We start from the raw sequence: 12,538 nt of genomic DNA on the forward strand, positions 1-12,538 counted from the left end.
AGAGATGGCATCTGGCCATGTTGCCCAGGCTGGTCTCGAACTGGGCTTAAGCAATCCTCCCACGTTGGCCTCCCAAAGTGCTGGGATTACAGGTGTGAGTTGCTGCTCCTGGACAAGAGAAGTTTTGTATTTTGATGGAATTTCAAATTATCATTTTCTTTTATCATTTCTACTTTTTCTGTTCTACCTAACAAATCTTTGCCTACCCTCAAGATCATGAAGTTTTGTCTTATGTTTTCTTCTAGTTTAATAGTTTTAGATTTTTAATATAAACCGTTAGGTCTATGGTCCATTTCCAGTTAGGCATTGTGTATGATGTGAGTTAACGCTCATGGCTCATTTTTCTGCATATGGATGTCTAATGGTTCCAGAACCATTTTTTGAAAAAAGTATTCATTTCCCCATTGAATTAATTTGATACCTTTACTGAAAATCAGTAGACTAGGCCGGGCGCAGTGGCTCACGCCAGTAATCCCAGCACTTTGGGAGGCTGAAGCAGGCAGATCACTTGAGGTCAGGAGTTCAAGACCAGCCTGGCCAACATGGTGAAACCCTGTCTGTATGAAAAATCCAAAAATTAGCTGGGTGTGGTGGCATGCGCCTGTAGTCCCAGCTACTTGGGAGGCTGAGGCGGGAGGATCGCTTGAACCTGGGAGGCAGAGGTTACAGTGAGCTGAGATCGCACCATTGCACTCCAGCCTGGGCGACAGAGTGAAACTCCGTCTCAGAATAAATAAATAAGCAAAAATTAGCCTGGCGTGGTGGTGGGCACCTGTAATCCCAGCTACTCAGGAGGCTGAGGCAGGAGAATCACTTGAACTTGGGAGGCAGAGGTTGCAGTGAGCTGAGCCGAGATCACGCCACTGCCCTCCAGCCTGGGCAACACAGTGAGACTCTGTCTCAAAAAAAAAAAAAGGAGACAGATTCTCGCTTTCGCTTTGTCATCTGGGGTGGAGTGCAATGGAGCAATGGCTCAATCTCAGCTCACTGCAACCTCCACTTCCTGGGTTCAAGTGATTCTCATGCTGCAACCTCCAAAGTAGCTGGAATTACAGGCAAGCACCACCACGCCCAGCTAATTTTTTATTTTTATTATTTTTTATTTTTTTATTTTTTGTAGGGACAGGTTTTCACTCTGTTGGCCAGGCTGGTCTCAAACTCCTGGCTTCAAGTGATCTGCCTGCCTCAGCCTCCCAAAGTGTTGGGATTACAGGCGTGAGCTACCGTGCCTGGTCGGTTCTTCTTTAATTTAGCAATATTTCATAATTTTCAGAATACAGATCTTGCACAAACATAGTGCAGGCGCCCAGGCCACAGTTTCCCCTCACCAGGGGCCAACCATTGCTGAATCACAGAGAGCCCTGTGGGCCGGGAGTAGGCAAGGAGAATGTTGTCATCCTCATTTTGTATGGCTGCTTTATCATTTGTAAAAGGAAGTTAAGGATCGTTCCCACCTCACAAGTTGTTGTTGAGAGTTGATGCATTAGTCCCCGTGCTTAGAGCAGGGATTGGCACATAAACGGTTCTCAGCAAACATCAGCTACAGTGATCACTAAGGCAACAGGAAAAGTAACCAACATTTGACTGTCACTCTTCTCCTGTGACATCAGAGACAAATAGGGCTACTTCCCAAGTCAGCAATATGGGTATAGGTTTTCTCTCTTACCTGCTGCACCCAATGAGTCCGTAGGCCCTGTCCTTCCTCCCTCCATCTTCTGCTGTGTCTGTGTGTGTGCGCACGTGTGTTTGAGACAGAGTCTTTTACTGTCACCCAGGATGGAGTGCAGTAGTGCAATCTTGGCTCACTGCAACCTCCGCCTCCCAGATTCAAACAATTCTTGTGCCTCAGCCTCCCAAGTAGCTGAGACTACAGGCATGCACCACCACGCCTGGCTAAACTTTTTGTATTTTTAGTAGAGGTGGGGTTTCGCTATGTTGGCCAGGCTGGTCTTGAATTCCTGGGCTCAAGCGATCCTCCTGCCTCTGCCTCCCAAAGTGCTGGGATTACAGGCGTGAGCCACTGCACCCAGCCATGTTTTGCTGCTTACCCCCTGCCAGTTGCTGTAGCAGCCACACACTGACCATCCCTGGAAGGTGACACATGCTCATTTTGGTGACACCCTCATCTCTAAAATGCCTGGCTCTGTTTCTCAATATCCTTTCTCTTTCTCTTTTTTTTTTTTTTTAGATGGAGTCTTGCTCTGTCATGCAGGCTGGAGTGCAGTGGCACCATCTCAGCTCACTGCAGCCTCTGCCTCCTGGGTTCAAATGATTGTCCTGCCTCAGCCTCCTGAGTAGCTGGGATTATAAATGCCCGCCACCGTGCCTGGCTAATTTTTGTATTTTTAGTAGAGACAGGGATTCACCATGTTGGCCAGGCTGGTCTCGAACTCCTGACCTCAAGTGATCCTCCCACCTCGGCCTCCCAAAGTACTGGGATTACAGGCATGAGCCACCGTGCTGGGCCCCAATATCCTTTATGCACCTTCCTGCAGTCCCTGGATGAGCCCCTCCCTCCCTGTGCTCCTCCCCTCCTCTCCACCCTCTCGCCTCCACTCTGCCTCCCTGTGTACCAAAACCCCACAGACTGGATGACTTGAAACAACAGATCTCTCACATTCTTGGGGGCCAGAAATTGGAAGTCAAGGTGTTGGCTGGGCTGAGCTCCCTCGGGAACCTGCCAGGAGTCTTCCCCGCCTCTCTCTAGCTTCTGTCACACTGCTGGCAGTCCCCTTTTGTAGAAGGGCATGTGTCATATTGGACCAGAGCCCACCCTATGACCTCATCTGAAAAGACCCTTTTTCCAAATAAGGTCACATGCACAGGCGCTGGGAAGAGGAATTTAGCACACCCTCTGGCGGGACACAATTCAACCCATCCTACCCCGTCTAATCCACTGGAGGGATAAAGCGCTAGCCCGACTCTGTCCCTTCTCTGCTCAAAGTTCTTCCAGGACAATGAAATATCATTCAGCAATGAAAAGGAATGACAGGCTGGGCATGGTGACTCACGCCTTTAATCCTAGCTCTTTGGGAGGCTGAGGCTTGAGCCCAGGAGATCGAGACCAGCCTGGACAACGTAGTGAGACCCCATCTCTAGAAAAGATACAAAAAATAGCTGGGCGTGGTGGTATATGCCTGTAGTCCTAGCTATTCGAGAGGCTGAGGTGGGAAGATCGCTTGAGCCTGGGTGATCCAGGTTGCAGTGAGCCGAGATCACACCACTGCACTCAGCCTGGGCAACAGAGCGAGACCCTGTCTCTAAAAAAGAAACAAAACAAAAAATACACACAAAAAAACGGAATGACTGACAGACACTACAGCAGTGCTGCAGCTGGAAGACATGCTACTGAAAGCAGCCAGTCACAAAGGGCAGTGTAGCGTGATTCCACTTACGTGAAATGTCCAGAATAGGCAAACCCATGGAGACAGAAAGGGGATTAGTGGTTGCCGAGGACTGGGGGCCGGCGATCACTGTTAGGGTGTTCAGAGTTTCTTTTGGGGATGTCGAAAATATTCTAGAATTGATTGTGGTGACAGGTGCACAACCCTATAAATACACTAAAAGCCATTGAACTGTATGCTTTAAATGGGTGAATTTTATGTATGAATCAGGTCTCAATGAAGCTGTTAACAAAAAGAAATCTATGGCTCTCCAGCGCCCCCTGGAGGGATGCAGGATCATTGCCTTCCCTCAAGGTTCCACCAGGCCGGCCTCCCTCCCGCGGCTCCCTCTATCCTGTCAGGGCCTGTGCACCTCCGCCTTCCCCATCTCCTGAGCTTCTCCCCTCCACCCACATCACGCCTCATCATCCTTCAGGTCTTAGCTCCCACCTTCCTCCTCCCGGAAGCCGACCCTGACGCCCAGCATGTCCCCTCTGATGGGGCCTTTGTTCTGCAGAGGGAGGGTAGGGGCTGGTGTTAGGGGTGGATTCCTGGAATTCTTTTTAAAAATGTATTATCTTTAGAGATAGAGTCTCATTCTGTTGCCCAGGCTGGAGTGCAGTGGCACAATCACAGCTCACTGCAGCCTCGACCTCCTGGGCTCAAGTGATCCTCCTGCCTCAGCCTCCCAAGTAGCTGGGACCACAGGCCTGCACCACCACATCTGGCTAATTGTTTAAACTTTTTGTAGAGACAGGTCTCACTATGTTGCCCAGGCTAGTCTCGAACTCCTGGCCTTAAAAGATTCTCCCACCTGGGCCTTCCAATGTGTTGGGATTACTGGCATGAACCACCGCCCGGCCAAGTCATAGCACTCTGGTGGCTGCTCTGACTCTGCTGTCCAAGCGGTAACCACCCACCTTGCCTTTGGTCATTAAGTTCCGTCACTTGGTCCCTGCCACCCTGAGATCCAATTATCCCCATTGGAGTCAGGCTTTCCGATTCTTGCCCTGTCCACCCAGGCTGGAGTGCAGTGGCGTAATCTCAGCTCACTGCAACCTCCGCCTCCCAGGTTCAAGCAATTCTCCTGCCTCAGCCTCCTGAGTAGCCAGGGATTACAGGCACCCGCCACCACACCCAGCTAATTGTTTTGTATTTTTAGTAGAGATGGGGTTTCATCTTGTTGGCCAGGCTGGTCTCGAACCCCTGACCTCAGTGATCCACCTGCCTTGGCCTCCCAAAGTGCAGAGATTACAGGCAAGAGCCACCGTGCCCACCATAATTTTTGTATTTGTAAAGAGCCAGGATTTCACCATGTTGGCCAGGCTGGTCTTGAACTCCTATTTCAGGTGATCCACCCGCTTCGGCCTCCCAAACTCCCACTGTAAGTTCTGACCTAGGAGGAGCGCGATCGCAACACAACAATGCCGTGGACACAGACACGGTTGATAGAGACCAGCTTGTCACACAATCCCAACCCTAGTTCAGTCTTGTCAGGCCTCTGAGCCCAAGACAAGCCATCGCATCCCCTGTGACTTGCACGTATACTCCCAGGTGGCCTGAAGTAACTGAAGAATCACAAAACAAGTGAATATGCCCTGCCCCACCTTAACTGATGACATTCCACCACAAAAGAATTGAAAATAGCCTGTTCCTGCCTTAACTGATGACACTATCTTGTGAAATTCCTTCTCCTGGCTCATCCTGGCTCAAAAGCTCCCCTACTGAGCACCTTGTGACCCCCCACTCCTGCCCGCCAGAGAACAACCCCCCTTTTTCCTTTACCTACCCAAATCCTATAAAACGGCCCCACCCTTATCTCCCTTCACTGACTCTCTTTTCCGACTCAGCCCTCCTGCACCCAGGTGAAATAAACATCTTTATTGCTCACACAAAGCCTGTTTGGTGGTCTCTTCACATGGACGCGCATAAAATTTGGTACCATGACTCGGATCAGGGGACCTCCCTTGGGAGATCAATCCCCTGTCTTCCTGCTCTTTGCTCCGTGAGAAAAGATCCACCTGTGACCTCAGGTCCTCAGACCGACCAGCCCAAGAAACATTTCACCAATTTCAGATCCGGTAAGCGGCCTCTTTTTACTCTTTTCCAACCTCCCTCACTATCCCTCAACCTCTTTCTCCTTTCAATCTTGGCACCACACTTCAATCTCTCCCTTCTCTTAATTTCTATTCCTTTCATTTTCTGGTAGAGACAAAGGAGACACGTTTTATCTGTGGACCCAAAACTCCGGTGCCGGTCACGGACTGGGAAGGCAGCCTTCCCTTGGTGTTTAATCATTGCAGGGACGCCTCTCTGATTATTCACCCAGGTTTCAGAGGTGTCAGACCGCGCAGGGACGCCTGCCTTGGTCTTTCACCCTTAGCGGCAAGTCCTGCTTTTCTCGGGGAGGGGCAAGTACCCCAACCCCTTCTGTGTCTCTACCCCTTCTCCACCTTTTCTAGGGGGCAAGAACCCCCAATCCCTTATTTCCACATCCCGACCCCTTTTCCACTTTTCTGGAGGATAAGAACCCCCGAACCCCTTCCCTCCGTGTCTCTGCGCTCTCTTTTCTCTGGGCTTGCCTCCTTCACTATGGGTATCCTTCCACCCTCCATTCCTCCTTCTTCTCCCTTAGCCTGTGTTCTCAAGAACTTAAAACCTCTTCAACTCACACCTGACCTAAAACCTAAACCCCTTGTTTTCTTCTGCAACACCGCTTGGCCCCAATACAAACTTGGCAATGGCTCTAAATGGCCAGAAAACAGCACTTTCGATTTCTCCATCCTACAAGACCTAAATAATTTTTGTCGAAAAATGGGCAAATGGTCTGAGGTGCCTGACGTCCAGGTATTCTTTTACACATCGGTCCCTTTCTAGTCTCTGTTCCCAGTGCAACTCGTCCCAAATCCTCCTCCTTTCCCTCCCGCCTGTCCCCTCAGTCCCAACCCTAAGCGTCGCTGAGTCTTTCCAGTCTTCCTTTTCTACAGACCCATCTGACCTCTCCCCTCCTCGCCAGGCCGAGCTAAGTCCCAACTCTTCCTCAGCCTCCACTCCTCCACCCTATAATCCTTCTGTCGTCCTCACACCCAGGGTGTCCTCACACCCTATCCGGCTTACAGTTTAGTTCCACGACTAGCTCTTCCCCACCTGCCCAACAATTTCCTCTTAGAGAGGTGGCTGGAGCTGAAGGCACAGTCAGGGTACATGTACGTTTTTCTCTATCAGACCTCTCTCAGGTGAGTCAGCGTTTAGGCTCTTTCTCATCAGACCCCACTAAACATGTACAGGAATTCCAATATCTAACTCTGTCCTACAACTTAACCTGGAGTGACTTAATGTCATCCTGACTTCTGCCCTCTCCCCAGATGAGTGGGAAAGAGTGTTTTCTCTAGCCCAATCTCACGCTGATAACCGCCGGCTTCATGAGCCAGACCTCCAGGAAGGCAGTAGAGCAGTTCCCCGAGAGGGTCCCCAATGGAACTATCAGGCAAATTCCCCAGGTATAGCTAGGTGAGATTACATGGTTTCCTACCTAGTTGAAGGGCTTAAAAAGGCAGCTTACAAAGCTGTTAATTATGACAAACTTAAAGAAACTACCCAAGGTAAAGACGAAAACCCAGCCCAGTCCGTGGCCCACTTAGCAGCAACCCTTACACACTTTACCGCCCTAGACCCAGAGGGGCCAGAAGGCCGCCTTATTCTTAATATGCATTTTATCACCCAGTCCACTCCTGACATTAGGAAAAAAGTTCAAAAATTAGAATCTGGCCCTCAAACCCCACAACAGGAATTAAGCAACCTCGCCTTCAAGGTGTACAATAATAGAGAGGAAGCAGCCAGACGGCAACGCATTTCTGAGTTACAATTACTTGCCTCTGCTGTGAGACAAAACCCAGCCACACCTCCAGCTACAAGAACTTCAAAATGCCTAAGCCGCACACGCCTAAGCCGCAGCAGACAAGCATTCCTACAAGACTTCCTCCATCAGCATCCTGCTTCAGGTGCCAGAAATCTGGCCACTGGGCCAAGGAATGCCCACAGCCCAGGATTCCTTCCAAGCCGTGTCCCATCTGTGCAGGGACCCACTGGAAGGCAGACTGCCCAGCTCACCCAGGAGCCACTCCTAGAGCCCCTAAAGCTCTGGCCCAAGGCTCTCTGACTGCTTCCCAGATCTTCTCGGCTTAGCGGCTGAGGACTGATGCTGCCTGATCGCCTCGGAAGCCCCCTAGACCATCACAGACGCCAAACTTCATGCAACTCTCACAGTGGAAGGTAAGTCCGTCCCCTTCTTAATCAATATGGAGGCCACCCACTCCACATTACCTTATTTTCAAGGGCCTGTTTCCCTTGCCACCATAACTGTTGTGGATATTGACAGCCAGGCTTCTAAACCTTTTAAAACTCCCCAACTCTGGTGCCAACTTAGACAATACTCTTTTAAGCACTCCTTTTACTTATCCCCACCTGCCCAGTTCCCTTATTAGGCCGAGATATTTTAACCAAATTATCTGCTTCCCTGACTATTCCTGGACTATAGCCACACCTCATTGCTGCCCTTCTCCCCAACCCAAAGCCTCCTTCGCATCTTCCTCTCATATCCCCCCACCTTAACCCACAAGTATGGGACATCTCTACTCCTTCCCTGGCAACCGATCACATGCCCATCACCATCCCATTAAAACCTAATCACCCTTACCCCGCTCAACGCCAATATCCCATCCCACAGCACGCTTTAAAAGGATTAAAGCTTGTTATCACTCTCCTGCTACAGCATGGCCTTTTAAAGCCTACAAACTCCCCTTACAATTCCCCCATTTCACCTGTCCTAAAACCAGACAAGCCTTACAAGTTGGTTCGGGATCTGTGCCTTATCAACCAGATTGTTTTGCGTATCCACCCCATGGTGCCAAACCCATATACTCTCCTATCCTCAAGACCTCCCTCCACAACCCATTATTCTGGATCTCAAACATGCTTTCTTTACTCTTCCTTTGCACCCTTCATCCCAGCCTCTTTTCGCTTTCACTTGGACTGACCCTGACACCCATCAGGCTCAGCAAACTACCTGGGCTGTACTGCCGCAAGGCTTCACAGACAGCCCCCATTACTTCAGTCAAGCCCAAATTTCATCCTCATCTGTTACCTATCTCAGCATAATTCTCATAAAAACACACGTGCTCTCCCTGCTGATTGTGTCCGATTAATCTCCCAAACCTCAATCCCTTACAAAACAACTCCTTTCCTTCCTAGGCATGGTTAGTGCGGTCAGAATTCTTACACAAGAGCCAGGACCGCACCCTGTAGCCTTTCTGTCCAAACAACTTGACCTTACTGTTTTAGCCTAGCCCTCATGTCTGCGTGCAGCGACTGCCGCTGCTTTAATACTTTTAGAGGCCCTAAAAATCACAAACTATGCTCAACTCACTCTCTACATTTCTCATAACTTCCAAAATCTATTTTCTTCCTCATACCTGACGCATATACTTTCTGCTCCCCGGCTCCTTCAGCTGTACTCACTCTTAAGTCCCACAATTACCATTGTTCCTGGCCCGGACTTCAATCTGGCCTCCCACATTATTCCTGATACCACACCTGATCCCCATGACTGTATCTCTCTGATCCACCTGATATTCACCCCATTTCCCCATATTTCCTTCTTTCCTGTTCCACACCCTGATCACGCTTGATTTATTGATGGCAGTTCCACCAGGCCTAATCGCCACACACCAGCAAAGGCAGGCTACGCTATAGTACAAGCCACTAGCCTGCCTCTTAGAACCTCTCATTTCCTTTCCATCGTGGAAATCTGTCCTCAAGGAAATCACTTCTCAGTGTTCCATCTGCTGTTCTACTACTCCTCAGGGATTATTCAGGCCCCCTCCCTTCCCTACACATCAAGCTCAGGGATTTGCCCCCACCCAGGACTGGCAAATTAGCTTTACTCAACATGCCCCGAGTCAGGAAACTAAAATACCTCTTAGTCTAAATAGACACTTTCACTGAATAAGTAAAGGCCTTTCCTACATGGTCTGAGAAGGCCACCGCAGTCATTTCTTCCCTTCTGTCAGACATAATTCCTCAGTTTAGCCTTCCCACCTCTATACAGTCTGATAACAGACCAGCCTTTATTAGTCAAATCAGTCAAGCAGTTTTTCAGGCTTTTAGTATTCAGTGAAACCTTTATATCCCTTACGGTCCTCCGTCTTCAGGAAAAGTAGAACAGACTAAAGGTCTTTTAAAAACACACCTCACCAAGCTCAGCCACCAACTTAAAAAGGACCGGACAATACTTTTACCACTTTCGCTTCTCAGAATGCTGCAGGGTACAGCCCATTTGAGCTCCTGTATGGACAATCCTTTTTATTAGGCCCCAGTCTCATTCCAGACACCAGACCAACTTAGACTGTGCCCCCAAAAAACTTGTCATCCCTACTATCTTCTGTCTAGTCATACTCCTATTCACCGTTCTCAACTACTCATACGTGCCCTGCTCTTGTTTACACTGCCGGTTTACACTGTTTCTCCAAGCCATCACAGCTGATATCTCCTCGTGCTATCCCCAAACTGCCACTCTTAACTCCTGAAGTAAACAAATAATCTTTGCTGGCAGGACTATGCTGAATCTCCTTAGGCACTCTCTAATCAGATGTCCTGAGTCGTCCCAATTCTTAGAACTTTTATACCTGCTTTTCTCCTTCTCTTATTCCATTTAGTTTTTCAATTCATACAAAACTGTACCCAGGCCATCACCAATAATTCTAAATGACAAATGTTCCTTCTAACAACCCCACAATATCACCCCTTACCACAAAATCTTCCTTCAGCTTAATCTCTCCTACTCTAGGTTCCCACGCCGCCCCTAATCCCGCTTGAAGCAGCCCCGAGAAATCGCACATTCTCTCTCTCCATACCACCCCCCAAAAAAATTTTCGCCGCCCCAACACTTCAACACTATTTTGTTTTATTTTTCATATTAATATAAGAAGGCATGAATCTCAGGCCTCTGAGCCCAAGCCAAGCCATCGCATCCCCTGTGACTTGCACGTATACGCCCAGGTGGCCTGAAGTAACTGAAGAATCACAAAACAAGTGAATATGCCCTGCCCGGCCTTAACTGATGACATTCCACCACAAAAGAAGTGAAAACAGCCTGTTCCTGCCTTAACTGATGTCACTGTCTTGTGAAATTCCTTCTCCTGGCTCATCCTGGCTCAAAAGCTCCCCCATTGAGCACCTTGTGACCCCCCCCCCCACTCCTGCCCACCAGAGAACAACCCCCCTTTTTCCTTTACCTACCCAAATCCTATAAAACAGCCCCACCCTTATCTCCCTTCACTGACTCTCTTTTTGGACTCAGCCTACCTGCCCCCAGGTGAAATAAACAGCTTTATTGCTCACACAAAGCCTGTTTGGTGGTCTCTTCACGCGGACGCACATGAAAAGTCTCATCGTCACAGACAGGAACCTATACAGAGACACAACCTATACCAAGGCACGTGTGACGGACACTGCCACTCAGCGACACACACCACATTCAGCAACAGGACACAGGGGCGGTGGCTCCAGCCACACCGACATCCCTCAACCTCGACCACTGCCCTCGACCACCACATTCCAAGTCCACAGGCCCAGAGGACACACAGGGGTCACACACACACCAACTGCAGCCCCCGAGCCCCACCTGCCTATCCCCTGGGTCCTCACCCCACGACCCAGGATGCCCCTGAACCAGGGGCCCCTCCTGCTCTGAGATGCCAACCTACCATACACGCAGGTCCGGTGGCTGCTCCCTCCTCTCAGGAAGTGGGGGGGATATTTTTAGTTACAATTAACCTCCCACCCAATTTCCCTTCTCCCCAGGCACATCCAATTGGTTTAATTAGAGATGATTAAGTTAATGAGAGGCATTTCCAGATTCTGGGAAAAGGGGGAGGAGGGGAAGAGGAGAGCTGTCCCCTCCCCAACTTCCCAGTGTACCAGCCGCTGGGACCCCTTCCCAGCACCAGGCAGGGGATACACTAAGCAACTGCCTCCCCTCTCAGCCGACCTCAAAGACTTGGCCTGGCCCTGCCCCTTCCCCATATTCCTTCCCCCACCTGCCATCAAGGGAGGGGGATTGTTTGAAGTCCTTCCTGCTGTCTACCCATCACCCATCCCACCTGAGTCCCGGGGAGTTTTGGGAGAGAGAAACTCTCATCATAGTCACGAAAACAATATCAGGCCAGGTGCGGCAGCTCACGCCAGTATTCCCAGCATCTTGGGAGGCCGAGGCGGCTGGACGGCTTGAACCCAGGAGTTCAAGACCAGCCTGGGAACACCGTGAAAAGCCATCTCTACCAACAAATATAAATAGCCAGGCATGGTGGTTTGTGCCTGTAGTCTCGGCTGCTGAGGAGGCTAAGGAAGGAGGATTGCTGGAGTGCTGGAGTTTGAGGCTGCAATGAGCTGTGATTACAGAGGGAGACCCTATCTCAAAAACAAAAGCAATTTAAAAAATTAAAAATCAGGCCAGGCACGGTGGCTCACATCTGTAATCCCAGCACTTTGGGAGGCCGAGGCAGGTGGATCACTTGAGGTCAGGAGTTCGAGACCAGCCTGGCCAACACGGCAAAATCCCGTCTCCACTAAAAATTACAAAAATTAGCCAGGCCTGGTGGTGCATGCCTGTAGTCCAAGCTACTTGGGAGGCTGAGGCAGCAGAATTGCTTGAACCTGGAAGGAGGAGGTTGTGGTGAGCTGAAATCACACCCCTGCATTCCAGCCTGGGCGACAGAGTGAGACTCTTGTCTCAAAAAAATTAAATAAATAAATAAATAAAAATTAGAATTTCAGAGAATTCTATTTTAAGAAAAAGAGCCTGGGGCCGGGCGTGGCAGCTCACGCCTGTAATCCCAGCACTTTGGGAGGCCGAGGCGTCGGATCACCTGAGGTCAGGAGTTCGAGACTAGCCTGGCCAACATGGCGAAACCCCATCTCTACAAAAGTACAAAAATTAGCCGGGCATGATGTTGGGTGTCTGTAATTCCAGCTACTCGGGAGGCTGATGTGGAAGAATCACTTGAACCTGGGAGGTGGAGGTTGCAATGAGCTGAGATCACGCCATTGCACTCCAGCCTGGGTGAGAGAGACAGTGAGACTCCATCTCAAAAAAAAAA

The sequence above is a fragment of the Pan paniscus genome, chromosome 20, assembly GCF_029289425.2.
Source record: "Pan paniscus chromosome 20, NHGRI_mPanPan1-v2.0_pri, whole genome shotgun sequence".
Classification (NCBI taxonomy): Eukaryota; Metazoa; Chordata; class Mammalia; order Primates; family Hominidae; genus Pan; species Pan paniscus.